Source organism: Otolemur garnettii, unplaced genomic scaffold, assembly GCF_000181295.1.
Source record: "Otolemur garnettii isolate 467f Iridium unplaced genomic scaffold, OtoGar3 scaffold00160, whole genome shotgun sequence".
Lineage (NCBI taxonomy): Eukaryota > Metazoa > Chordata > Mammalia > Primates > Galagidae > Otolemur > Otolemur garnettii.
The window spans coordinates 117,118-119,044 of NW_003852555.1; positions in this window are offsets into that span (position 1 = coordinate 117,118).

Below are 1,927 nucleotides of genomic sequence, written 5' to 3' on the forward strand. Positions count from 1 at the left end.
TTTTTTTTTTTTTTTGAGACAGAGTCTCACTCTGTTGCCCTGGGTATGGTGCCATGGCATCATACCTCATAGCAACCTCAAACTCCTTGGCGCAAGTGACCCCAGTGCCACAGCCTCCCAAGTAGCTGGGACAACAGGCACCTGCCAAAACACCAGGCTAGTTTTTCTACTTTTAGTAGAGATGGGACTGGCTCTTGTTCGGGCTGTTCTTGAACTCCTGAGCTCCTGGGATCCTCCTGCCTCTGCCTCCCAGAGTGCTGGGATTACAGGTGTGAGCCACTGTGCCCAGGTATTATTTTAATATTTTTGATATAGTAATTCTTTTAAGAGCCACAACATTACACTTGTTAATTGATTACTGCTATATAGCCCAGTACATACGGAGTCAAGAAAATGGGAAGTGCAGTCTTTGCTTTATTTTAAAGCTGCACAGTTTGGTCCAAGCAAAGCTTCAAGTTATTCCAATCCCTTTGCATACATGAACATAAGGATTCACATTCTCTTTTAGTCCACAAGCAGTGAAAACCTCATTTCTATGGACATGGTATTAGTAGATGTTCTGAAAAACTTTTTCAACCATTGAAAAAATTGTTTTTCAGCCATTCTGAAAAATCTCAATGCAAAACCAATGAAGAAAGGGCTAAAACCCTGGCAAACTTATTAAGTATTCATGACCGTAGAAAATTTTGTTTCTTTTCTTTCCTCTTGTTTTAATAAGAGGAGGGGACTGGCCGGGAACTTAGGGCATAGAAGAATTCCACAGGTCTGCGCTCCCCAACTGGCTTGGTCTTTCCCTTTTTATCTCCAGTCAAAACGTTCCAAAATATAGGTACCTTTCTCATTGGCTAGTTTGAGTCAAGTGGCAGATGCTATTCCAGCCCCACAGAACTACAGGATTTCATAGAAGTGGAAATTTCCAAGTTCTAGGAAGTCTACAAATTCCCAAGAGCTGAGTCTCTAGTCACCATGGAGAGGACCTGGAGGTGTATCCTCGTGGTCTCCTTGAAAAGACCTGTTCTCCTGGACCTCGCCCTTCTCGGGTATCCCCTCTCATTCCCCCCCCCCTTTGAGACTCCATGTATATTTTAATTTGGGGTCTCAATATCAGTTTGCTTCTGCAGGAGCTGGGATTAATCGCTTTTCACACTTGACTTTACATCACTTTTCTACAAGGTCTAGGGCACAGAAGCATTTCTGACCTGTCCTACCGTTTCTTTCCCAGTTCCGTCTGCTGCAGCGCCATCTCAGGACAGCCGATGAACTTCAGCGTCACCTGGCTGGGCTTGTCTGTCTCCCTGGTCTGGATCAGCACTTAGATTTCAGGGACTGTGGCTCCTCTCGGGGTCTCTACCCAGGCCTTAATCGTACCGTGGTGCTGGGCTAATATACATCTGAGTTTTCATGTTTCCCTGTGTCACATCCCTCCTGCCCTTTTCCCAAAGTCCAAAGTCCAATTAAGACAAGTCCCGCAAGAAGCTCCCTCAGGCTTCAGCCATGGGTTGACCAGCCAGCTCCCGGTATGTGGCTGGAGCAGGACATGATGACCATCTTCAAAGTTACCTTTGCTTCCCATGGGGCAGTGAAGCTTTCTTCAGCCAGCTGTGACGAATCCAGGCGAGGATTCCTTCCACCTTCCCTGCCATGTATGTGGTCAGGATGATGGTGGAAAGTCCTTTCTACCTTGGTTTGAGTGGGACAGGTTTCTGATCCCTGATGTAGAGTTGATTCCCTTGATCCCCCAGAGAAAAGGATGTACAGACACAAAAAACTAAACAGAACACGGTTAATTACCCAACTGGAGATCTTGCTTGCTACTCTTCCTAGGGCTTCTGTCTGTTCAAATTTTATTTCTTAAAAAAATTTAGGAACCATTCCATACATGCATTTCTATGTGGGGTATATTTTGATGCTCTAAAGGTATAAAAGT